Raw genomic sequence first — 27925 nt, 5'->3', positions numbered from 1 at the left:
AACACTGCGGTGAGAAACGTTCCAAGTTGTTAATAGGTGTTAACAAGCTCCAGGGTGGTCTCTGGTTTGTGCGGTTGTTCAGTAAACGGACCATATAGTCCCAATTGCACGAACAGAGCCTGTTTAAAATATTTTAACCAGTTCTATTGCAGGGTCCATAGTCACAGGGTAGGTGGCTGACAGACAGGCCCCTCCAAAAAACAGTGGCAGGGTTACTTTGGCCACAATCAGTATTTGTAGTTTATACAGTAACAAAATCAACAAAGTGCCTTAGACTTCTCAATCAACCTTGAGCGTCCAACAACATTTGCTGCTGCAGTCGCCCAGAGCATCTGCCTTGCAGAGACTTCTCATTGAGTTTCATTGGGAATTCTGTGATTGGACAGTGGCAATATATTTTGTTTTGGTGTGGAGTGTCCCTTAATAAGGTTCTCCATTCTCTCATGCAAGTGCTTTTCAGTATTATTTTTTATATGAATTGGAGGCATCACAAGGCTTTCTAGGAAGTGCATACAGTTGTAAAGGTGTACAGTTCCTAGCTTGTTTCTTCAATTTTCTTTAAGACAAGGGTGATGGAGTTAAAGTTATATCCTTGCACTTAACCCCTTAAGGACACAACTTCTGGAATAAAAGGCAATCATGACGGAATATTTCAGTCATGTGTCCTTAAGGGGCTAATGTGCTTAGGGTGTCACTTTATATTAAAATAAGCCAAAAAGATTATATATCTGTAATTAATGCACCATGTTTTTCTATATGCTCTCTTTTTGTGCAATGAATATAAATATATACATTTACGCATGTTGATTAATAGGTGCACAATTGATAATTACACAACCATTACTTTTCTGTTCATTGTGTTGGATCACATGTCAAAGGTGGTTAGGTCTAACTCGTAGAGCTTAAAATCATCATTTAATGATTCGTAACACATTAAGTTGGTTCATTACCTTCAAGGCCATTGCGATTAGTCCATGTCTTAAGTATAGATGCCATTTTAATTTCTATATCAAAGCGTAAGTCCATTTCATTTCACTTGACACATGGACTGCAGGTGTGTATTTATTATCATTATTTCTTTTTTTAATCAAAATTGAATTTAATCAAAGTTTAATTTAATCAAATTAATTTTGATCTAAAATAATTGAATTTACTAAATAAAAGGTTTTCATGAGTGAAATATATGCCAAGGTAGATGTTATAGTAAAGCTATTTTGAGATTTTCTACACCTTGGGTTGTGGTCTAAAGATTGCAAGTTAGTTGTCTGCACAGCATAACTCATTGTTTAATAAAGAAAACCTAAAAATAATTGTGAAACTTATATTTTAACTTTTCCTACTTGTATAGAATTGAAAGTAAAAAATACTTCAGCTACCAATACTCAATAAATTGCCATATATCTGTACAGATACATTACATTGTACTCTGACTGCACGCAATAACAATTGACTGGAAGCATGTGCTGTCATCATTAGTAGGTTCTCAAGTCAATTAGAAGTGTGTGTCATATTTGGTCATTAGGAAAGAGATTGACTGCATGATGATCTGTCAAAACTGCTGCAGTAAGAGATCTTCCTTTTAATATGAACAAGGATTAGTGAATAGGACCTATCTAGGGTCTCATATCAACTTATAACTAGAAGTCCATCAATGCAGCACATAACAAGTGACTGTCCGCAAGTGACTGTCAAATATAATATTGGAGGCACCTTGCACGGCACTAAATGGCATGTATCTTAAAATGTACATGGCACCTTCCCCTTTTATGTATTTGTATTGCTAACTTTGGCTTATATTACACCTACACAGTGTCATGGAACATTCACTGAGAATTGTGAATGACTGGGGGACTCGGAACCTGTTTCTTGTGTCTCCATTGCCCCAATTACATTTATCATGTGTTATGAATATAAGGAGCACTGTCTCCTCTGGTCCATTGGTCATTCCACACCTCCAGGGACATCATACATACTCATGATCCTATGGCAACCTGTTTAGCCCCAGATGCTGATATCCATAGGGAAATATACCTATGGGCCAGCCCAGGCCTGGAAAATATTGATATTATGGGACTCTAGTGCATGACCAAACCCATACAGCGCTAAGCTATCAAGTTCTTATATTACATCTGCCTCCAGCCTTCCTCCTTCTTTACTGTGACAAAGGATGTTATTATAATCCACATAAGAATAGTGTGAGGCTACATCCCCCTGTCTCTGTATTGCAGTTGCTTGAGGGTCAATTGCCCTTCTGCCTCCATTGACCGTTCTCCCATGATCTTATCTGTACATTATAAATTGGCAACACAAGCCCCCAAAGGCTGTGGAACCATGAGAATGTCCTGGAACAAAATAAGAACTGTTACTGTTCATAATACATTAAATTGGCACTAGACTTGTAATAAGGCTTGTTCGTTTTAAACACTTTTAGAAAGGTTAACATTAGGTGTAACATATAATCAGTTATTTTTATGACCTGTTCACAGCTCGTCAGATTGGGTTATAGAAAATCATCATTAGAAAATGCCTTTGGCTGATCAGCTGAGAAAGAAACTGTCTATGCAAAGACTTTAAAAACTGTTTGTTTGTTTTTTGTCTTGTGTTTTTTTTTTCTGTCTATACAATTGTTGCATATAGTGACAATTTACTTTAATTTAATTTAGTAAGCATGCCTAACTGTATTTTTCCCCCCTGTTTGTAGCTTTTAGCTTGAAACAGATATGATTCCCAATATTTATTGTAAGGGAAAATCTTCAACAAGGTAGTTAGTATTTTGAAAGTAGTACCTAAAATTCTACTACTTGATCAACTCCAGTAGTAGCATTATACAAGCTCAGTGATGTCCAATCAAAAGCTTGTTATAGAAAAGCATTGTAGAAACAGTGAGCAAATTTGAAAGCTGTAATAAGAAAATACAGGAAAACAAAACGTGTGAGTATATATATATATATTTTTCTGTGTATATATATATATATATATATATATATATATATATATTTTTTTTTTGTTTTTGTTTTTGTTTGTTTTTTTTGCTTTATTATTGCTTTCTATTGTCTTCACTGTTACAATGATTTTCTATACACACACATCATTTAATACTCTACGTGTTTGCAAAATATATGAATAAAATGAAATACTTACATTGTGCTGGAATTGGCCACGACATGTGCTTCTCTGATAGTGTAGACAAGCCAAGCCAGGGAGAATTCTTGTTTCTTCTTGTGAAGATCTGATTTCATCTTTCACTAACTTTATCTAATCTCACACAAAAGGCTACTTTGCAATGGAAGGTAATTAGTAGGGCAGGAGATTAGAATTTATAAGATAAGTTTCAAATTAGTAAATGTTTCCATAAAGTGTGTAGGGAGACTATCCATGTGAGAGACAGAGGAGGTGAGGCTAGTGCTACAGAATTAAAGTGGCTTAACTCCTAAATGGCAAAGAAATGAGCAAGGAGACATAAGGGGCATAAAGTATCCACCAAACCACTTCATTAAGCTAAAGTGGTTTTGGTGCTTAGACTGACCTTTTGATATCCAATAAATATTGTGTGTTGTATGCACAATTCTATGTGCATTGATAAAATGTGTTTTTTCTCCGTTGAGAAGCAAAGTGTGTTCTTAACTTCTAGCAGCGTTTTAAATTCAAATGGAACCAAACACAAAAACAGGACTGTGTGAAATGAACACAAAGTGTCACGTTTGCCCTGCTTAATTATTTAACACAAATGTGTAAACATATTAGCATATTTCTAAACAATCATTAAAAAATGTAGTTTTAAATGTATTTATTTTTTAACTTTCTCATGGTTAGTAAAAGTGAAAAGGTAATGTGGTGGCGAAAATAGCATAAATGCTTCCTTCTAAACTCCAGTAACTCAGTACCTTTCAGGAAAGGATTCCAGCATGCTGGCTATGTGATTGATCAGGGAAGATCCTATACTTAGATAATACTGAAACCTACGTTGGCACACCACAGTAATGTTTAACATTTCTGGGAGTTGTACAACTGTTGAAACGGTTGCTCTGTTGTCCCAGAAACCTTTGCTGTGCCCATATGCTACTTCTAATGCTAATTCTATACAGCCTAGAGCTGTTCTGGAAAGGAGAAAATAAAAAAAATAAAAAAAAAAAATAAAGTTTGTTACATTTTAATGTATTGTTTTTTAATATATTGCAATGCACTATTCATAAATGAAAGGGTTACATCTAGTCCTGAGTATACTTTTACATAGCATGATAATTGTAAAAATAAATGCCTAGTTCTAATTCTATCAAACACAAGCAGCCCAAAAAAGTATTCCTTACACATATTATTGTGTCAGTATCCATTCTGAGCTATTTCTTATCTTCAAATTTGGCTGCCCACAGAGATTGGAACTTAGGGTGCAACAGAGAATAAGATAGTTCTATATAATCACAGTATGAGAGAGTGCTTTTTTTAACATCATACCTTCCATTTGTGACCATTCCTAAAGTGTAGCTATGCATGAACTGATGTTAACCTTTCCTTAAAGAGTTTCCTACAGAGAAGATAATTTATTGCAGTTGTGCCTTCTTGTCTAAAGATGTCGATTTACAGCTTTTCCCTCTAGTTTTGCTTTTACTTAGAAAGTAAAGATAAGGATTTTCTTATCTCTTATGTTCTTTCTTTAAATTTAGGAATAATTATTGGATTATGCTTTGAGTACAGTGGTGGATTTTATAAATGCTTGTTGTTTAACCCCTAACAAGCTAAAAAAAAAATGTTAGCACATAATTATAAAATTAAATGATATATCATTGTAAATAACAAGCAGGATAAAGACAAAACCCATTTAGATCATATAAACATCATGTAGTTTTATGAATATTCATATCCAACTATTAGGGATCAGTCCTGTATTCCTTAATGTGACCACACAATGAACGTTGGGGGCCCCTCAACAGTCCCTATTTTGAGTGGACCGTCCCGATTTCAGATCCTGTCCCACCACCCTGACTTTGTTTCCAGGTGTCCTGGTTTTGGTAACACCAGGGAACTGTTCCTAAAGTGTAACATAAGCACATCATTCTGTAGAGAGTTCTGAAATAGTAGCTCCTGCATGGTTTGTCTTGTTAGGCTGGCCTGCTTGATTGATTGCATAGCATGTATTCATGCCAAGTTTACCTGTCAATTCTCTGGGCAGATGCTTTTTCTTTCAGGGTGGGCCCCTTTGGGCTGCACCAGTGATTGCTACTCTATCCCTTTTACCACAGGTGTCCCACCATACAGTATGCCGATGCTGGGGAGTATGAAGTTGGTATTCTAAGTGCAACTCGGCAGGGCTGGTGCAAGGATTTCTGACACCCTAGGCAAAGATCCATTTTGCCGCCCCCACATGTCACTCACTAACTGACAGACACACACTGGCAGACACACACTCACTGACAGACACACAGACAGACACTAACTGACACACACACACACACACACACAGAAACTCACTGACAGACATACACTCACTCACTGACAGACACACAGACTCTTACTGACAGACATACACTTACTCACTGACAGACATAAACTCACTCACTAACAGACACACAAGCACACACTCACTGACAGACATACACTCACTCACTGACATACATACACTCACTCATTGACACACACACACACACACACACATAGACACTCACTGACAGACATACACACACACACACTGACAGTCAAACACTCACACACTCACTGACAGACAAACACACACACACAGACACTTACTGACAGACAGACATTCACTCAGTGACAGATACACAAACACACACTCACTGACAGACATACACTCACTCACTGGCAGACACACACACACACTGACAGACAGACATACACTCACTCACTGACATACATACACTCACTCACTGACAGATAGCTATTACTAGTTGTGCCCATAGCCCACCTTAAATGATTCTGGACAGTTGCACATAATGCTTTCTGCATGAATAAGGCACTTCCACTACAAAACCAAAACTTTGGCTTAGGAGGCAAAATTTAGAATCTTATGGACTTCTTGCTTCATTGAACCCCCACCTTTATACTCACACATAGATCACAATTGTGAGTTACACAATGTGAAATGAACATCAGTTTCTGTAGATTAGCCAGTTATTCCATTAAGTTAGTTAGTTTCAGATATGTTGTAATCTGGTACATTGTCACTTTAAATAATTCCTGGTATTACCAAGTAAGAAAATTCTCAGGTTCCATGAGATATGCGTCCATGAAGCAGAACAACTCTGTAACTCTGCATTCTGTGTAAATGACAGCACCCTGGTGTCAGACAAACTCAAGATCTCTCCAAAGTCCACAGAGATCATCATAAAGAATACTGGAATGCTGCTTTCTTGATTTCTACAACAGTACAGATTATATCTAGAAGATAGTGATAATATAGCTGCATACATTCCTAATCAGCCATGTAGTGTTACGGAATTTCCAATGTGACACAAATGCGTTCAATGTTTCACAGAACGCTAAACAGTACAATATTCATTAACTATATCTGACATGACCAAGAACGAGGAAAATGTTTTCTGTGAAGAGAGAAACATCAGTGAAAATACAGTATCCAACAATTGCAGTTTCAATGTGAAATAATACCAAGACTTACATGAAATTGCAGAACATTAAAATATGAAAACAGGAAAAACACCCTTAAAAAGTGAAACAAAGCCTCCCAAAAAACAACAAAAACTGAGTTTTTGGTAATTCATAGAGTATGTAGAAAATAGTTTTGCTGCTTGCATTTCATTTTTTCCCTACCTCCCTGGGGTCCAGTGTGGGGCAGCTCCTCACTCCTCCAGTGTGTTGTTTAGTATGCTGGGGCCAGAATGACATCATATTCCGGCTCCTGGCATCACAGAGGGCATAAGAGGGAGGAGCAAGAGGCTGCAAGAACAGCCTCCCTCGCCGCCTGGCTTCTCCATACCCCTCTCCTCAGGTCACCAGCATTTGTTGTCAGAGCAAGCACCTGCCATCAAGGTAAGCAGGTGCCTGCTTTGCCTACCTTTGGGCGCCATGAGGATTGGTCCAGCGTTGAGTGCGGATCATGAGCCGCTCTCCCAGCTCTACAGTCCCAAAAAGGGGCAGGCAGCCCACCAGGAAACATCCCGGTGGGCGCCTCCAGCAGGCCGGCACTCTAGGCGAATGCCTAGTTCGCCTAATGGTTATGCTGGCCCTGCAACTTGGTTGAACAGGGCTCTCTTCATCTTTTGTTCATGTTAACATTCTTTGTGTATATCTTATTTGCCAGTTTTATCACATTATAAAATCAGAAACCATTAATGGAATATGTCATGTGAGGTTATGAAAATCTTGTGCATTAAGGGTAGTTAGGATTTGGAGGCTAAGTACAGGGATCTTTAGTATTGAGATGCCTAAAGTATGGTGAAATTAGTATTATAAATATCACAAATGTATTTGATCTTCCTGTTTTGGACAAATGTTAAAAATATCTCTGTATTAATGTACTACTTGCTTTTAATCTTTGCTTATCTGGAGAAGACAAGAGAGTCCATCTTGGCCAGAGATGCATTCTCAAATATTATTTTAAACCTCAGCAGAGAGATAATTTTTTAGTAAGGTTGTATACCTGGAAAAAAGTATAAATGGTTCTCCATGCCAGCTCCTATGTGCCCTGTGAACTTAGACCTTAATTTCTGCTTACACTGAATACATTAAGCATTTGTCCCCCAATCCTGCTCACCATAGTGGTTATTAGATTTAATGAATTAAAGGGACACTATAGCCACCAAAACATCTTTAGCTTACTGAAGCAGTTTTGGTGTATAGATCATGCCCTTCAGTCTCACTGCTTATTTCTTTGCCATTTAGGAGTTAACTCACTTTATTTATGCAGCACTACTCACACCTACCTGCATGTGACATTACACTTCCTTCCTATAAAGAGTCATCTAATGTTTACACTTCCTTTATTTAAAATTTAGAGATGCATACAGAGACACATACACACATACAGACACACACACACACACACACACACTTACAGAGACACACAAAGACAGACACAAACATAAATACAGACACACATACATACACATACAGACACACACATATACATACACAAACATACATACAGACACACACACATACAGAGACACACACATACATATAGGCACACACATGCAAAATGTTTGAGTCCCCCTCCTTTTTCCTACCTTTTAGGTGCAGAAAGGTAACTTCCCTGGGGTCTCGTGGCTGGCTCGAAGTGATTGGAGTCAGCATCTCCCTCTCCTCCTTTGCAGCTCTCGGTGATTGCTGGGAGGAAGTGACCGGGGCATTCACTTCCTTCCAGCATCTGACCTCATTACAGGGGGCCCGGTCGCGCTATTAAAGCACCTCAGAGCTGACCGGGTCCCTGTAAATCCATGCATTGGTTGTCCCTAACAGCATGGGCCACCCGATGGGCCCCTGAACGCGTGGTCTGGGGCCGCACTACATGGCCAGTGGGCACCCTGGCGTAGAGGCAGGCGGATCCCCGGGAGTGAGGGGCCCGGGAGTGAGGGGCCCGGTCGCAACTGCGACCGTGGTAGGTCCGCCAGTGCCCCTGATTAGTAATGGTCCCTTAGTATATCAAGAGGGTCCACTATCTATGATAAATACAGAAAAATAGTATGTTAGCCAGTTAACCTACCTAAAAAAGCTTAATTTCAAATCTAGAACAGGAACATGGTGGAAGTACCTGCTTCTAAAGAGGAATTCAAGCTGTCAATCATCTGATGCTTAGCACATTTCTACACAACTAAATTTCCCTGTAAGTTTTCTTGTAATTGTCCTATTTATAGTCAAATCTCCCCTCTCATAATATTGTAAAGCACTACGGAATCTGTTGGCGCTATATAAATGGCAATAATAATAATAATAATAATAATAATAATAGACTTACTGCCTCTATTCAATGACCAATTCATATGTCCACTGCTCAAATAACATTTAATAGCAATATTTCTACAGTGCGGCAATGAATTATGCTTGTTGGGCATTACAATGGACTTTCCTTCAAAAGTATGTAACTCATCATTCTCAACTAGACAGAGCCCATCCCTATTTAAGATGGAGATGGCATAGATATATTAGCTCATACAACATAAATATATGCTATATACTTTAGTACATTAGTATACAATCTATACTTTAGCTCAATGTAGACGTTTTGGTGTATAGATTACAACTCAATTCTCTCCCATTCAGGTAATAAATCACTTTGTTTATGAAGCTCTAACCACACCTCCCGTTGCTGTGACTCACATGCCTTCCTTGAAAAAAAAAAAAAAAGCTTTAGATCTGACCTTTGTCACAAAGTGATTACTTTTTGAAATGTTTATCTCCTGCTCTATTAATTGAATTTTAATAACTCACATGAGGTTACAGTGGATTCTATCTGGCAATTAACAGAACAGGAGATAACAAATTCTATATTAAACATGTTTTGCAATAAAGGAAGCTAACATGTTTTATTTATTTTTCAGGAAGTGTATAGAGAGGCTGTGTGAGTCGCAGCTAAGGGAGGTATGACTAGGGCTAAGTGACAGTAAATTGAGCAGTGAGACTGCAGAAACATGATCTGTACTCTATAATAACTCTGTTAAGCTAAAGTTATCTTTGTGCTTAGATTGTCCCTTTAAAGTAAACCCACCACAATCTCATTACAGAGGTTGGCAGTACATATATGCAACACCCACCTCCTGTCCACCTGTGCTCCACCTAGTCTCTTACTCAACTGACCTGCTCGGGGATGCTTCCACATGCACTATGGGTGGAGAGTAGAAGCTCCGTGGGTGGTCTTTTGTATGCTCCTTCATAAATTACTCAGCATGGAGTCTTAAATAGATTTTGAAAAATGTTTTTCTTACAATCTATACATTTGCTAGCACAAATGTCCCTGTAAATCCATGCATTGGTTGGCCCTAACAGCATGGGCCATCCGATGGGCCCCTGAATGCGTGGCCTGGGGCCGCACTACATGGCCAGTGGGCACCCTGGTCGTAGAGGCCACAGGACAGCTGGATCCCCTGGAGTGAGGGATTTGCTAGCACAATGTATAGGTGACATTTGATGCTCTTTAAAATGTCTGATGGGTCTAATAAGAGAAATTGCATTTACATGGCTATTGTAATCAGGACTGGACTCGCCATTGGGCAAACTGGGTAAATGGTCAATAAGAGGATTTCCTTTGCCAGCCCATGCACAGTCAACATGGCCTATGTTTATCTTGCCCTTCAATAAGCATTTAGGGTTCCCCTTTCATATTGAAAAGACATCATGCAGAGCCTGTGAAAATCGATAATGTCGCTAGACTATTTGGTACTTAGATAAAGATTTGTTTTATATTAATTTGTAAACAACAACTGATGTCAGCATAATTCATATCTTGAACATACTCCATAAAAGAAAATGTATATAAAACTACGTACCAGAATGTAGCTCAATAAATGCATTGCAATTTATTTTAATATACACATTTATAGAATTTTTCATCTCTTTTATCAGCAGGAGTATTTTCTTATGTGTTAATTAACATTGTGATATATATTTTATTATGCTTATAATATCTCATTATACTATAAAAAGTCTCTGATAAATGTTAGTTTTTAAAAAGAAAAATAGCCTGATTTCAGACATTGCTATTGCATTTAACAGATATTTAACCTCATTTAATTTTTAATAGTTTCTCGTATTTATTTTTCACAGAAATATTTTATCTATAAAGCCTTTGGCAAAATGGCAATTACATTTGTATATCCATAAATATTTCATTCAGTGTTTATGCAGAAAATTACAAAATATATAGCAAAATATATGAACAACTGTCAACCATGAGAAACGGTTTTATTTGTAAAATGCTATAGTATTTCAATTTAATTTGTTTTTTTATTTTTTTTATTTTTTATTTTCCCTTTTAAAGTGCTTGGTTTCAAAGCCTTCCTTTTTTTTGCTCACTACAGTAATGATGTTGAAAAAATACAATATTGTGCATGTCTGTTTATGTTTGGATTCCCTATAGGTTGGAGAAATATTAATAAATGTAATGCAATACCTATATATTTTGTTTAAACTTCATGGTTTCCAGTGTTGATCTCGTGAAAGTGAAAGTTTCACCAGAGACTTTCATGCTTTCCAAACCCTTTCTTTCTTCATAGCTACATAGTAGTCGAGGATGGAAATGGCATCAAACTCAGCCTTTAAAAATCATCCCCCTACGCCGTTGATTCAAAAGAAGGCAAAACAAATTTCAAGTTACGGAAGTGAAAACAAATACTTTTTACTCAATAATGGCAATTGAAATTATCATTGAATCAATAACCTATCTACATACTTACTAATTATAACTTTGAATATTCTGATTTTCAAAAAATAAAATAAACATCAATGCCTTTTTAAAAAATATCTTCAATAAAAATAAGTACAATAAAATTTACACTGCAAAAAAACAAACAAAAAACGCATAAGTTGGTGCCTGAATCTCTCCCTTCTTGGTGCTGCTATCTTTTGGCTCAGCTCCATTTTGTATATTTATTTATATATTTTATAATTATATTCCACAGCGCTGTTCAATAGCTACACAAAACAATCTCTAAAATCTAACAAAATATGATTGAATTACTGGAACAATGGGTGAAGAGTGCCCTGCCCAGAGAGCTTACAATCTGAGATTCTGTGTATGATAGTAAAAAAACAAGAGTCTAAGATTTATCCTGGATCTAAAGGATTCAGAGATTCCATGAAAGTTAAATTGGCCCACAATCAACTTGTTAATGGTTTTGTGAAAGTTAAGGCAACTATTGTGTACCTGGATTGGATTGGTGTATAATATAAGGGATGACTGAACACACTCATATAAAGTCAAGGGGGGAGTGATGTATCTTTTACGAAATAATTTATTCTGACATGGCATACATAAAAAGATATACATAAAAGATATGTTGTAGTGAAAGAGAAAAAGTTAGAGACAGTAAGACATATAGCTAGCCGGGCAGATACAAAGAGAGACAGACTAATAGTATACTATAAGAGTAGAGCTTCTTAATTACTTAATGTACTCAAGATTACTAAGCCAGTCACAGGACTATATATACTCAATCTGCATTGGTCAATAAATAAGAATGCTAAAAAGTGAGCTTATATTATTCTTATTCTTCCTTTATTCTAAACATATGGAGATAAAAATCAATATGCTTACCTACATTTGTATTCTCTATTTTATCCTAGACATAATAAAGGTACACCCCCCCCCCCCGAAAAAAAAAAATGGAAAAAAAATATCGAAGAGAGTAGAAAAGTTTTCTTGCCTATATAATTGTATTCTTCAGCAGAAAAGCCTGCTGTAGAATAGAGCACAATGTAGTGTATGTGTCACTCACTTCTGATGCATGCAATAAATGTGTTCCTGTCATTTCTTGTAGAAGGACATTTAACTTGATGGGTTGTATACCTTAAAGACATGTCCTCTGACTCCATCAACCTCCAGATTCCAGACACCATCACCCTTATTAGAGTTCTACAATAATGTGCATTTCAACACATTGTTATTGGCGACTGACAGTTTTAAAGGGCAGAGCAATACAATAGATAGCTATGACACCCTACTGATAGTAATATTCCATTCTGAATACTTTGAGTCATTTTCCTGTCACACTGAACATCTGGGGTATTTTATTTCCTTTATGTTAGCAGTGTGAACATTCTCTTAAGTCATTTATATATGTCACAGATGCAGTACTTAATATTTTTTTTTTCTGTGGATCCTGAATTGATATATAATATACATAATGAAATAGAATTAACAACATACTGCATTACAAAATTAAAACAAATCATGAATGTGAAACAATGTTGATGGATCCCTATGTCTTTCTACAAACTTATACTGCACTCTCCTTTTTGTGAGTTAAAATAGTATAAAATACAATACCTTATTTTCATACATTGGTAAATACTACTTAATTATAGCAAAAAAGAACTTAGTTTTAAAATATGTAATATATTTAATTCACATATTCCTATTAAATATTATTTATGTGGTTCACAACTGTTACAACAATGTTAGTTAACCTTAATAACCAAGATATTTGTAGAGTAGCTTTCACAAGATGCATGCTTTTGAGACTATGGAATTGGAAATGTAGTTTGCTAATGTCAGGGATCGTCAGGGGTAGCTACAGCCTGCTCATTATTTCCAAAATAGGTAAACTGTAGTAAGGCTATTTTGGACAAATATATAACAGATCTAAGACTCACACAGCACCTTTACACACGTCCTAAAAAAAATTGTAAAATATATTTTAGCTTTTTTTTACTGCACAGTGTGCTTAATTTAGAATTTCTTAATCCCTGTTTTGTTGCTATCCTGCTAAATCCTGCAACAGTCTCACGTGTGTTATTAAAGGTCAATAACAAATCAGGAGATTAAACAATCTAATGTATATACACTTAGCTGTTAAATCTCACTGAAAATAAAACCATTGTTTATGTAAGGTCACAGCCAGAGGTGGCATGGCCAGGGCTACGTAAACAAAAATAAAAGGGATTTAACTCCTATATGACACATAATTGAAACTGCAAGAGCATGTTGTTTTAAGCTTAGTGTCCCTTTAAGAATCAAATCAATGTTTACATTTTGCTATATGTGTTTTCAACCACAATATCCATCTTTCCGATTTATTCACCAACACATTTTATATAGCAATTTTTAAAGGACAAGAAATAACTTTAATATAATGTGAAATATGTATGCATAACTACTATTTTATTAGAAAAAAAATGAAAAAGAAATGAAAAATATTTTTTTAGTGGTTTTAGCAATAATTAATAATTAGTACAGATTAAGAAGAGCAATTCAAAATTAATCTATTTGTACTGAATTACCGAGTACATAATTTGTCTAGGATTTCAGTTTATCTTTGGTGGTTACAGGTCACAAACTACAAGGATATAATTTTAATATGGAATGATTTTAGGATTAGGTATATTTGTCTTCTATGATTAATAGGCAATACAGAAAACAAAAATTTCAACAAAAGTATGTATTTATATAAAATAGACATCACAGTTTATTTACCTGATGGTATTTTGACACTTTTTAAATTGTCAGTTAACTGCCAATTTCTGCTAAAAAAATGTAGTTAAAAAGTGTTATTTCCATGTCTTATCATTTTCACATTTAATATGTTTTTGTTATGTGTATTTCATAAGCATAACATTTGCTACTACTGCACAAACCTCATATTGAGTTCAGGTGCATTTTCCAGTAAAACAATGCCCCCAATGTATGCCTTTGTTACTATCCTGTGAAGCTACAGTGCCGTATAAGAGACCTGACAATTTCAGTTGTTACACTTTTGATAAATTGCTTTGATGGGCCTATGTCTCATTTGGGACAGTATAGTAGTTTGACTGTTCAAACTACCCCACAATGGCCTGACATAGGTCAAACTAGACACTCCAGGATATCTAAAAAGGTGTATATTGTGCCTTAACGTGCACCATTTTTCACCAGTTTATGTTTGTGGTGATTTTTGTTTGCATCTTTTGCATCCACACATTTTTGTGGGGTGTTTTGTAACTCTGACTTGCAACTTTGATCAACCGTATCCTCATCCCCCCTCTAAACCTCCAAAATTATGCTGCACACATATTACCCCAATGTATAACTTTGTCACTATCTTGAAAAGTTACAGTGCCATAAAAGAATGGCCAGACTGGGAAAAAAAATTCATCCTGGGCATTCTCTAATCACAGAGGCTCAATTGGAATAGGGTGGGATCGGAGATGGTTGTTGTCATCCTCAATGACAAGTACTCCCCCATCGAAGTGAGCATATTGGTCCAATACTCTTCCAGGGCAGAAAATGCGCAGAGCCTTGTTGAAAAGCTTTTGCATGAGAAAAAGGTCCTGTATTTGTTCTGCACAGCGCAAACAAATGTAATGACATGCTTGCGCTGCGTTTGCTTGCGACTTGTCTCTGGTGTCTTTATAAGTTGGATACCAGAGGACAAAAGGACCAGGAAAGTGTATTGTACATGTGTTTGAAGGTTGCTTCTGGGGTTGTGTGTTTGTAGGGTGAGCTGAATAGGTCTGTTTCAGTTGTGTTGTGTTTGTGCTGTAATATGTGTTGCTAGGGGCTTAAGAGAGTATGTGTGTGCGTGTCTGTGTATAGGTGCTGTAGTGTATAGGAAATGCTTATGGTATGTGGATAGGGGCATACACACAGTGTATGTGTGTATAGGTGTATAGAGAGTGTTTTTAGGAAATGTAGTGTGTGTTTGTGTACAGGGGATTTAATATGTGCCAGTGGATCCAGAGTGTGTATAGTGTGACCCACTGGGCATTTGCCTGGTTTACCTGATGGCCAGTCTAGGCCTGCATATAAGAGACATGACTATTTAACCCCATAGACATGACTATTTAACTATTGGACTGAGCCAAATGTACACGTTTTGATCAAAATAAAATGTAAACAAAACTTGAGATTTGACTTTTTGACTGTTCAACCGTAATTCACCTCTTTCCTATTAAGTGCACCCACACTTATTACATATCATTTTGTTCAGGAGAAATAGGGCTTTCATTTAACATCAAATATTAAGCTTAACAAAAACAATTGAATATAAATAAAATATAAATAAAAGTTAGAAATGTTGTTATTTTTTAGTTCTGCATGACATTTTAACTATGAATTTCATAATACTGTTAGCTTTTACTGCAATAAAATACACATATTTGTATTCAGCGATGTCTCACGTGTAGAACAGTATCCCCTATGTACAGGTTTTATGGTGTTTTGGGAAGTTACAGGGTCAAATATAGCATGTTACATTTTAATATTTTTATCACATTGAAATTTGCAAGATTGGTTACGTTGCCTTTGACACCGTTTGGTAGCCCAGGAATGACAATTACTCCCATGATGGCATACCATTTGCAATAATAGACACCCCAAGGTATTGTAAATGGGGTATGTCCAGTCATTTTTAGTAGCTACTTAGTCACAAACACTGGCCAAAGTTAGCATTCATATTTGTTTGTGTGTGTAAATTGCAAAAAACTAATTTGAACGCCAATTTTGGCTTACTTACCCACTGAATCTGCTCCTGGGGAGAATCCAAAGAAAATTAAACAATTTGAATACTTTAAAAAGGTTATCTAGCTATGATTGTGGCCATTTACCCTTTGCATTCTGTCAACAGCTAATAATCAAAGGGAAAGGTAACACGTATTAATCTAAGACCATTAAAAATGTCCTCCCTAATTCCTTAGAGAAATGGATATAAATGATAATTGAAATTAAAGCTGTCTGCTTGCATTCAAATGCTGGGCTTTTAAATGAGGCCATATTAACATGGTTGGTGTTCCCCAGAACCCAATAACAGTAAGATATGCCAAACTAAAGCTCATTAAGTTATACCTATTGCCGTATTTCTCCTTTACATAAAGACCGAGCAGCAGAAAGTAGTCCCTGTTTAGTTTTATTTAAATCTTTTGTTTCTGCTGGAATTTATAAGAAATTCCAAGTTACTTTATATGCCTGAATTATTATTATTATTTTTTTTATGAAAAATCTGTGATAAGACTGTTTCAAAAGTCAGCCGACAATACAGATTTTTAGTAGGTTTTCAGGTCCCTTTTAAATTAGTTTTTCTCTTTAAGCATTTAGTATTCCTTAAGTATACATTATGCATTAAAATTTATATTACCCTGCATTCAGACAAAAGGGTTTTCTCTGACCTAGTTTTTACAGCGTTACAAGCATTTCTCCCTCTAAGCAGCTAATAGCTGTTTCTTTATGAAAAATACATTTGAGGTTTGCTGTTCCAAATAAACACTAAAGAGTGCATTATTTTCCAATCTTCTCTATTAACTGTTTAAACACCAGGAAATCTCTCATCTAAAACATGTCTACAGGGTAAAATATTTATGCTGAATCACATGCAATTTGTTTTAAGTGAATGGAGAGAAAAGTTAATTTTTTTAGCTATCTCCTTCATTTATGGAATCACCACATGGTCAGGGCCGGATTAACATAGGGTCTGATGGAGCTGCAGCTCCAGGCCCAGGCCCATGGAATAGGCCCATTTAAAAAAAAAAAAAAATGTAACTTTTTTTTTTTTTTTTTAACACACTACTCTTAGGTTTGCCATCTGACTGGTATTTTAAGGCACAGCCTGTATTTGATGCTGCCTGGCCCTGATGGTATTGCAGTAATACCGGCAATACCAATGCAAAACATTTTCTCAGTATAAACGGAGATTACTCTGCAATACCAGCACCGGCCAATAGGGGTCACTGTGTATGGAGAGAGACAGGGATAGGAAGTTACAGTATATCCCTCCCTGCCTCTCTATACTCACTGATCCGTGGGGGAGCAGCTACACAGCACAGAGAGTTCAGACAGCAGCTCCCAGCCTGCAGAGACAGACTACAGCTCAGGGAAGTGAGTGAAGAGGGGAAAAGAAGCAGGGAGACATGGGGACACTGAGACACTAGGTGACACATGGTGACACTGAGACACTAGGGGACACTAGGAGATGTGGGGACACAGACACATGGGGACACTGAGACACATGGGGATGCTGTGAGACATAGGTAGACACATTGGGAAACGGAGACACTAGGGACACAGTGTCTCCATGTCTCCCAGTGTCCCCATGCCTCCCAGCCAGTGTCCCCATGGCTCCCAGTCAGTGTCCCTAGTGTCTGTGTCCCCATGGCTCCCAGTGTCCCCATATGTCTGTGTCCCCATGTCTCCCAGTGTCCCTATGTCTCCCAGCCAGTGTCTGTGTCCCCATGTCTCCCAGTGTCCCTATGTCTCCCAGCCAGTGTCCCTAGTGTCTCAGTGTCCCCCTGTCTCCCAGTGTCTGTGTCCCCATATCTCTGTGTCCCCATGTCTCCCAGTGTCTGCGTCCCCATGTCTCTGTGTCCCTAGTGTCTGTGACCCCATTTCTCCCAGTGTACCCAAATGTCTGTGTCCCCATGGCTCCCAGTGTCTCCATGTCACAGTGTCCCCATGTCTGTATCCACAAGTGCCACCATGTCTCCCAGTGTCCCCAAGTGTCTCAGTGCCCCCATGTCTCCCAGTGTTCCTAAGTGTCTGTGTTCCTGTGTCTCTGTGTCCCTGTGTCTCTGTGTCCCCATGTCTCTCAGTGTCCTCTAGTATCCTAGTGACACGGGACACACTGAGACATGGGGACACTGGGAGAAATGGGCACACAGACACTGGGAGACTAGGAGACTGGGCGACATGGGGACACTGACACTGTGATGCATAGGGACACTGATGCCAGGCTTGCCTTCCAATTCTTTGAACAGACATACCCCCGTTTTGGGCCTGTTCACCCCTTTTGGCAGTTCTGGCCATGTGATTCGCATCAGTGGCCTACTCTTTTACCCCGCCCATTTGCTTCCTGCTTCACTGGACACTGCTGTTGGTATGGATTTACTTGAAAGATGAAAGCATAAATTAGATAAAGAGATTAGCATAGAGTATGTGTTTTCTTATAGCTGCATCCTTTGAGTTTCCCTCCAACACCAACTCCATCAGATACATGACGCTTGAGAGGTATGACTGTTTTAGTGTTTTTGGTCGATAAGATTCTGTAATTAGGCCCCATCATAATTGTCAGCACCAGGCCCACTGGGCTCTTAATCCGGCCCTGCATATGGTAACATATGAAATGTATTTATTCTTTATTCTAACATCTGATTTGAATATAATGCCAATTAGTGATATTACAATGATAACAGCAATCCTATAACAATCTTTTATATAAAAAAAATAATGTAGATAAGCAAGGGATAAATATTGATCAGCCACAACATTAAAACCCCTGGCAGGTGAAGTGAATAACATTGAGTATATGATAACAATGGCACCTGTCAAAGGGGTGAGATACATTAGGCAGCAGGTTAAAAGTCAGTTCTTGAATTTCATGTGTTGGAGGCCGGAAAAATGGTCAAGATCTGAGTGAGGGCCAAATAAGGATGGCATCTCCAAAAGGTAAGTCTTGTGGGATGATCCTGGTATGCAGTCATTTGCACCTACTAAAAGTGATGCAAGGAAGAACAACCGGTGAGCAGGGTTATGAGCTGCCAAGGATTAATGATGCAAATCAGAAGAAAAGGCTAACCCATCTAGCCGGATCACACAGGAGAGCTACTGAACTTCAATTTGCTAAAAAAAAGCATAATGCTAGCCATAATAGAAAGGTGTCAGAACACACAGTGCATCACACTTTGATGAGTATGGGTCTGCATAATTGCAGACTGTTCGGGGTGTCCATGATAACTCCGGTCCACCGCTAAAAAAACATTAAATGGGAAACTGAGCATCAGAACTGGACCAAGGAGCAAAGGAAGAAGGTTGCCTGGTCTTATGAATTATGTTTCCTTTTAGATCAGGTGAATGCCCATGTGAAGGTTTGACGTTTATCTGGGGAAGAGATGTTAGCAGGATGCACTAAGGGAAGAAGGCAATCTGGTCGAGGCAGTGTTATGCTCTGGGCAATGTTCTACTGGGAACCCTTGGGTTCTGGCATTCATGTGGATGTTACTTTGACATATACCATCTACCTATACCGACATTGTTTCTGACCAGGTACACTGCTTCATTGCAAAGGTGTTCCCCGATGGCAGTGGTCTCTCTTTCAGCAGGATAATGCATACTGCCACACTGCAAACATTGTTTAGGAATGATTTAAGGAACATGATAAAGAGTTCAAAGTGTTGGTCTGGCCTTCAAATTCCCCAGATCTCAATCCAGTTGAGCATATGTGGGATGTGCTGGAACAACAAATCTGATCTGCAGGGGCCCCTCAACTTTGCAGGACATAAAGAATCTGCTGCTAATATCTGCCAAAAGAAACAAAAGATACGTCTTGTGGAGACTATGCTTAACCACCATAACTATTTTGGCAACATGAGGTAGACCTACACAATATCAGGCAGGTTGTTTTAATGTGGTGGCTGATCAATGAATGTAAACTTTAATTGGTGTGTGTTTGTCTGTTTGTGCCTGTCTGTGTGTTTGTACATAAGTCTGAGCTTGAGAGAGATGCCTGAAAAAAGTTGGATAGTTTGTTTAAAACACTCTATGTAGCTGTCCGTAAGAATGTTTGTCATTTTCCATCTGTTCTGGTACGAAATGTATGAGAACCCATTCTCGTTCATAATTTGCCACCATCATGGATTCCTCTCACTGGAAATCTGTACAAGTTGTTTTCATTGAGTTGTATTGAATAAAACGTACCCCCCTACATGTCCTCATAGAACCTCATTAATCACTGCAATGCAGAGTTATTCCATAGAGTTCCTTAGTGAAGTAATGTTGTACAAGCCATGTGACAATTGTAGTTTCAATTTCTGAGCTAAAAAAACAGTTTTGTTTTATTTTTGTTTCTCTCAAAATTTGTAAGTTTTCTCTAAAACTAGAAAAATAGCCTTCTAATTATTTTACGGTTAGTGATGATATAGTTGTAGATGGTTTTTAAAGATTTTTCAAAACCTGATATTGAAATGATTAAAAATGTATCTAGTATACATTTTGTTGGTCAGTAATAAGCTTGATGACCACATTTTACCATCACTATCTGTAGATTACTGGTGCAGTACAAACTACAATTTTCTGCAATTTTTTTAATAAACATGTCCTTTCTTTCCAAAATGAGCTGAAGCATGGCTCTGAGCTGCTTATTCTGTCTTTTTCTATGCTTCTGATAAATTATGCAAGGGAATGTCTGCACAACATGCACTTCTTCTTTCCAATAATGTAAAAACTCTCCGTATACTACATTAACAGTCACCAGGAGAAACCATTTCATTGTTATTTCCTCTGAGCCAGTGTACTAGAACAAATTCAGCCCATTCTGTCGTATGACATAGGGTAGCAGCAAAAATGCAATTTATTGTAAAATCTTTGTTTTGCATTTACCATTAGAAGCAAAGTGTTCAGTTCTTTTGCAACTCTCCACTGGACCTTATAAAAAACACAGTAGCTGGAGGGCACTGGCAGTACTGATCACTCAGAAGGAAACACAACAGCTGTGTTCCTGACAGCTGGAGAGACCTAGCGTTCATCAACAAATATCATGGATATCTAACACTGTTCTGCTCAGCAGGGGGCTCCAAAACCCGTTAGTCTATTCTCAAGTCATTGGCAATGTTGCTGTTCTATCTTCAGTTTCGTACTACAAACAAAAAGGTTGTTGTTGTTTCGTTTGTTTTAGTTTTTTTTTTGTTTTATTTAACCACAAAATTAATTTTCATTATTCCCTTGTATACTATGAATGTAAGAGTGTGAAAGTGGATTTGCTGTGAAAAACAGATGGAAGCAAGCATCTGTGTTTAGACAATGTTGATGTGTTAAGGTATCTATGAAGCTTAACCTATGTCTCAAAAAATAAAATTTCATCTATGTTTATTTACATATGTGATAAAACCAAAACAATTGTAACTGTGCATATGACAGATGTGACCTAGTAAACTGTATGGACTGGTAACTTCAATACGAAAGTCTCAAGAGCAGAGTATTAAATCTCTAGTACAACACATGCCATGAACTTTGACTCTAATTTATGGAGTTACAAATGTTGCTGCAAGAGCAACATGGTCTCTTGCCTCGTAGTATGTCCTATCGGTGTTTGGATAAAAAAGACAACACAATTCTGTAAAATATTGCTTTGTTATTCTGTATGTTTAGAATAAAGCAAGAACTATAGAACCGTTTATTATATCTATTTTATCCAAAAATACGGATTGAGCAAAGAACATTTAGCAATGTCAATTAGAGAGCTGTCTGTCTGTTTGTTTTTCCACCAATCTATATATTTATCTGGCACATAACAAAGGATGCCCTATTTCTAGGTGCTAGAAATGTATAAGATAAAATTTAGAGACAATCACAAGGATAGGTAAAGGAAAGTTAGAAAGATGACTGAATACCATACGAACAAGGCATGTAATCAGCTTCTTTTGAAATGGTGTTCCAATGCTTTGTACTCTTCATTGATAAGATTTAACCTCCACATTTTTTTGATTGGTTGACTTTGATTCATGGTGTTGTTGGGTGGTGATTGAAAAGAACTTAATTCACAGATGTTATAGTAAAGTTCTTTGTAAACCATGATGTTACATGTGAAGGATGTGTGCTATTTGTTGAGTAACCAGTTCAATTTCTTGAGACATCCTCCAATTTCTTGAGCTGGTTTCAGACTTATAGTTGCCTACCTGGGAACCTGATGATATTTTCAGTTCTCAGTTATAAACCACAAATGTATAAATTTGGAACAGAAGTAAATTCTACATAAAAGTGTTGTATTGGTTTGATTTGCTAAATAGTTTTTGTGAGTTGTCAGTTGCCCACTAAAATATCCAAATCTCTGTTTCATGCATTTACACACCATACTTTTAGTGCCTATTAACAGCTAGAGATTTTTGTTCTTTAGGAATAATCCCTAGTATAGGGCTAGTTTTTGCAACATTTGCATTCATCTCATCATTTAAACACTGATGATTGCAACCAGGCTTTTTCTTTTTTCTGTAACCAGTAAATAGGAGAACGGGAATTAAACCATTTTTGAGTGATCTTGCTCCCTTGGAAAATGAAATGTGATATCAAACTGTCTATAATTTCCAGACATATTGCTTTACTAATTTTGAATTATCTTTTATATTTTCAGATCCTGTAACAGTGCCCGAACACTTTACAGAACGTGAGTTCTTATGTTTAATATGGGGGAGAAGGGCATGTGGGGGCTAAAACAAGCTCAATATAAGATTATCCATTTTATAATTTACTTTAAGCCGTGTACTTTATATTTTAAGCAGAGAAAACAAAGAATTTTATGTATTAAGTGAATAGTCCTTATCAACAGGAAAGAAATTGTGTAACATTTGATAAACTGATGGTATTTATATTAAAATTACTCAATATGTTTAGACACATGAATATAAAGATTTTCACAGATATTGATATTTGTTGATGTATTTTGAATCATTATCATTAATTCTATGGCTCAACCTTGAATCAGCAAGTATAACAAGTGAGTTATCAACATGTTCTTTATTAGTAATAAGATATGCGTATAACTAATATACATATTCTTAAGGCAATTACCGTTGTATACATGCCATCCGAAAATATACTCTATTGCTTTAGAAAAACAGCAGCCGCATGATCAAACCTAAACACCGAGTATAACATGAAAAGTGAATACTTTTACTTCTGTGTTAGCAGTTTACTATCTTCATGGCTTGCGATTCATATGCAAATGTTACTTCCTCTGTGTAAATTGTTATTCTGGAGATGTGATCCCTCTAAGCAATATCTATGGATGGTCCAGCAGTGAAATGTCAACAACATTTTCATAAAAAAAAATGTACACTACACATTTTATTAATGGTACACTACAGGCACCCAGACCACTTCATCTCATTAAAGTGGTCTGGAATTTTACTGACTTTAGGTCACCTAACTGACGTTGGACATCTCCTTACTCTGCATGAGGACTTCCAGCATCAGTTAAATCCCCATAGGAAAACATTACATCAAAACTTTTTTATGGGGGGTCTAATGCCACGCATGCTCATTAGCTCTCCCCGTCGGGTGATGTTGGAGAAGTCAGAGTACAAACCAAGCACCAGGGGACACCTGTGCTGGAAAAGGGTGAGTAAATAAGATGATTTCTAACCCTTTAAAACAGGCAGCAAGGGTGGGGTGCCCTATTAAACTACAGAGCTAGGAATACATCTTCACGTTTCCTGCACTATAGTATCCCTTTAAGTACAATGCATTGCTATGTGCAAAGTACTGAAGTGTCATTATTATCAAAAGTCTTTTATTAACTCTTTTGTTGATGGACCACTCAAAAAAAAATCCCCACAAACTGTGGCGTAACACGGATGACATTGCACATGTCACATTACCCTAACATTAATAATGTTATCATCAACTATATTTTTTTGTTTTAAGTTATTACTTTTGGAAACAAGTTCGGTTTTATTGGTACTCTCATAAAGAATGCTATAAGGCTGCCGAATTGCAAGTAAAAGAATAGGCTGCATGCTTAAAATTGTATTTGATTACTTTCCCTTTATGGAATAAGTGCATAATTACTTGTATGTCCTCTGTTGCCATAACTGGCCGCTATAACTAAGTGAAGTAAAATACAATATAAAACAACATAATTAAGTTTAACATTTGTAAGAGGTAAGAATGATCTTTGTATCCCAGGCCTGTAGGGTGGGCAGAATATTCACTGGGGGCTAGGTTCTGTTATATGAGATAAGACAATCTCTTGCAATTAAACAGCATCTTCCCTTATACGGTAATGGGAGAACATCTATTCAATCACAAGTGTTAACATAACATGGTCTAAAGGAATCTCACACTCAAACTAAAATACTGGAGGAAACTGTCATTACATTTTCATCCATCATGAGCAGCAGCAATGTCTAATGTATTTGGGTTTTTTGCTATTTAATTTACATATTTTAAAATTAGCACTTTTGCTTTTTTTTTGTTTCCAATAATTAATATAAAGCAATTGGCAATACACAGTGCAACAGTTATCCATCAAAAAGACAAAACAAGTATAATGTCATTGCCAATAAATTGATACTGCACATGAGAACAAAATAAGATAGGACAGACCATTAAATGCAAAGATACATTAAATAATGTTTGCATAATAATTGAGAAAATAAGAATAGAGAAAGAAAAGAGGAGAGAGCAAAGAGATAAAGGAGAAGAAAATAGGAAGGTAGATGTGAATAGAAAATAGAGAAGAGTAGAGAAGGGTGGAGTGGGTGAATGTTGTTCGGAGAAGGCTAATCGTGCTTTTGCATTTATCCGGACATGTCTTCTAACCAGGGAGTCCAAACCTTATAGAATGCGGTGGATATATGATGCAACAGAGCAGTTAATTTGTTCATCTGCATGTTATCTTTAATTTTAACAATGACAACATTCAGAGAGGGAGGAACCACAGCTTTCGGCAATTACTCTACGATTTGCTAGGGTAATTTTGATCAATAATGTATTTTTATATAGCACTTTTCCTTTTATGCAAGAAAAATAAATAAATACAAAAAGCAGACATAAAAGTCCAATAAAATCAATTGCATTGAAATCCACTAGCCACAATGTTACTGTGTTCATTTGTAAAGATGAGTAAGTAACAATGCTAAAATTCCCAAAAGTCGAAAATGGGAGTTTCTGCTATCCCTACAGGCCAGCGTACCGCTGATGTGAAATACTATATTTATCACTGCCATGCTAAACAAGTGTTAATGACTTGAACGCATTCCAGTATATGCACATTCTCTGCATTAAGGTTAAATATAATTGATCTCTGATGAGTGAAGAGTAATCCCTAAGCTGCCATTATATTTTCCGATTGCAAACCTTACCTCTTTTTTTTAGTTGTTGTGAAAGGGATGGAGGACTAAAAAAAAGAAATGTTTTAAAATGAACAATTAGCATAAGCAATGAATAAGGTAAACACGCAGAACTGAAAAAAAGCAAGGCATGCATATTCCATGTAATTAGTTTTCTCATGCACTAATAAACACCACATCAATTTGCTGCTTTTAACCCAGTATGTGACAGGTGGGGGAGTAACACATTCCAGGACATTATGCTAATTAGCCTTCTGGTACTCATAGGGTTAATTGTGCTTTTTCTTTTTCTTTTATGGGTTAGTTGCTTATAATGTAGAACAAATGTTCTACTGTTGAATAATTCAGACATTTTGTACTGGGATTCTGTAAAATGCCAGTTCTACGTGGAATAACATAGTACAGTAAAGAAAATATGTTCGTTTTTGGGTTTTTTTTGTTGCTATTTTAATTGTCAGAAATTTAGATTCCAATCAGCAGCTTTTGGCAGTCAGGCATTTTTGATTCTATGAGCCATGGTTCTCATAATGACTTGCCAGATTCCCGGGAGTATATGTACTAAACAGTGCACTGTCTCGAACTTACAAACAGTTGCCAAAATAGTTTTTTTCTTCCAACTCATCTATTTTGGCCACAATTTGCAGTTTTCCAGTCCAATCATGTTTTCTTTAAAAATATATATTTATATATCGATGGGTACGAACTACAAAGCATTGCGTTATTGAATGGAGTAATCATATGCTGCATGTGAGAAATCAATTAACTATTCAAGGTACTTACCATGGGACCCCTGTGTAATCAATGCATTGATTTCTTGTCTTCAGTCAATTAATTATGCATACTTCACGGTTCCATGTTCCGCCCATTAACACATAGAAGTACTATGTGTCTTGGAGTACATGGTGGGTCTTCTGTTACTAGTGACAAAGTTTAATGATCTCTCTCATTGAGAAACCATAAAACATTTCTTTATCAACAGTTTGATATATTAGTAGATTGCAGACTTGTGTATGGTGGAAAAATTTAGAACAGATTTTTACAAAAATTTCATTTAGTCCAGGATCTCAAACATTTCTTAATTTTCCAGTTCAGCTCATCCAAAAATATTCAGGAAGCAAATTTGTACATACCAAAAGCGAAAATGGGCCAATCATTGTACTGCAAAATATATATATATATAATGTAAAAATGTTGTATATATTTTTTAGTACACTTAAAAAGTAACCAAGGCCGAACAACCACACAGCGGCAAAGAACCCCCCCTAACACAAACCCAACACCACTGACCCACCCTCCCCGACCCTTCACCTGCCAATGAGCAACCAAAATGTTGGAAACAAACAACGGGCTAACATGACAAGATCCCCTCAGTCTCACAGCTAGTATTATTCCACAGAGGGGGTTTGTCTCAGCACAGAAGTGCCAGTAAAGTGTGTCTGAAAAGCCCCCCTAATCTGTTGGCTTACCTGGGATTAGTGTATGGTTAGGTAGGGAAGGTTCTGTATTGGCTTACTGGGATGTATTGCAAATTCTCACCTTGTTTTTACTTAATAGTAACATTAGACAGAGGGGGGGATTTTGCTACCTGTTCCCAACCCTCACACTCCATCAAGGGGATGCCAACACCAAAGCTCTGCTTTGATCAATTCCTGTGGTAGGCCACGATAGAATGAGATACCTCAAATCTGTAGCACCTTGCTGAATACTGAAATGTCGTTTTCGCTCCTGTCCGAGGTACCATTTCTGTTCTTTTGTATGTTTTTATTTTTATTCGTACACACATATGTTTGCTTTATGTCTGAATGTATATTTCAACATGCTGCGCAGGTAACAGCTTTGATCCCCTGCCTGCTTGTTACATTATGTGCTTGTACCTTGCTTAAATCACAAAGAAAAAGAGAATTGGAAAAAAGAATATATATATATATGATGCACATACAAAAATAATAGTGGAGCAGTACCTTTTAACACTCCTTTATTTCAGTAGAAGAATTTTGAAATATCTAATTTTCTGGAAAATCCTCCTTTATCACATTAGAAATGCTTTACACTTGCTAAAGTGAGGGATCTCCTAAAACCCTTTTGTTTCAACAAAATCATTAGTACAAAAAAAAATATCTATCACAATATACTGCAACACTATTATAGAAAGAAAGTTGGCAAACTATACCTCTGCCAACAGAGACGCCTCCTACACCCATCAGTAATAGCTACCATCATGGTATATTTCTTCCTTTTTGTTTTTTTTACTTCCTGTAGTTTTTGTTATGTTAGATTCTCCATATCCATATTATCACTCTTGATAATAAAGGCATAGAGCCACGAATTGATTCATCCACCAGATGGAAGCACCCACAGACAAAAACCCTGAACAAACGGGCCACAGTGTTAACGCCTATACAATGTATTGATCAAATGTATAACCATGGAAAAGTCTAATGCAATCAGAATTTGCATACCTGTTGACTCATAATGCAAATGTATGTGTACTAACCTGTGC

At 36.9% G+C, this 27925-nt stretch overlaps 1 protein-coding gene across 13 annotated transcripts in view; it reads left to right on the top strand.

Moving 5' to 3' along the window:
- PTPRD (protein tyrosine phosphatase receptor type D) overlaps window positions 1–27925 on the top strand; it is a 1559142-nt gene that overhangs the window by 892051 nt on the left and 639166 nt on the right. For all 13 annotated transcript variants that reach the window (XM_063455118.1, XM_063455128.1, XM_063455127.1 and 10 more), the window contains exon 8: window positions 22707–22739. The gene's annotated coding sequence lies outside the window, so the exon portion shown is untranslated. The remainder of the gene's footprint in view (window positions 1–22706; window positions 22740–27925) is intronic.

The sequence above is a fragment of the Pelobates fuscus genome, chromosome 5 (assembly GCF_036172605.1).
Source record: "Pelobates fuscus isolate aPelFus1 chromosome 5, aPelFus1.pri, whole genome shotgun sequence".
Taxonomy (NCBI): domain Eukaryota; kingdom Metazoa; phylum Chordata; class Amphibia; order Anura; family Pelobatidae; genus Pelobates; species Pelobates fuscus.
Note: the sequence above shows the minus strand (reverse complement) of the source record. Positions and strands in the feature narration are given on the sequence as shown.